The following is a 215-nucleotide window of genomic DNA, read 5'->3' as shown; positions in this document are numbered from 1 at the left end:
CCTGATCCTGCCCCCTTCAGGTTTCATTTTGTTCTCTAAACTCAAAAAACACCGAATAGGAATAGGATGAGTCTTCAAGGATGCCCAAACTGCTGTATGAACATGGTTCAAAGTGAAGAGCACAGAATTCTCCAGGGAACGGCTGTTGTTGTTAGGTGCTGTTGAGTCAGTTCCGACTTATAGTGACCCGTACAGGGTTTCCCAGGAGTAGCTGC

This window comes from Chrysochloris asiatica, unplaced genomic scaffold, assembly GCF_000296735.1.
Source record: "Chrysochloris asiatica unplaced genomic scaffold, ChrAsi1.0 scaffold00025, whole genome shotgun sequence".
Taxonomy (NCBI): Eukaryota; Metazoa; Chordata; class Mammalia; order Afrosoricida; family Chrysochloridae; genus Chrysochloris; species Chrysochloris asiatica.
Note: the sequence above shows the minus strand (reverse complement) of the source record.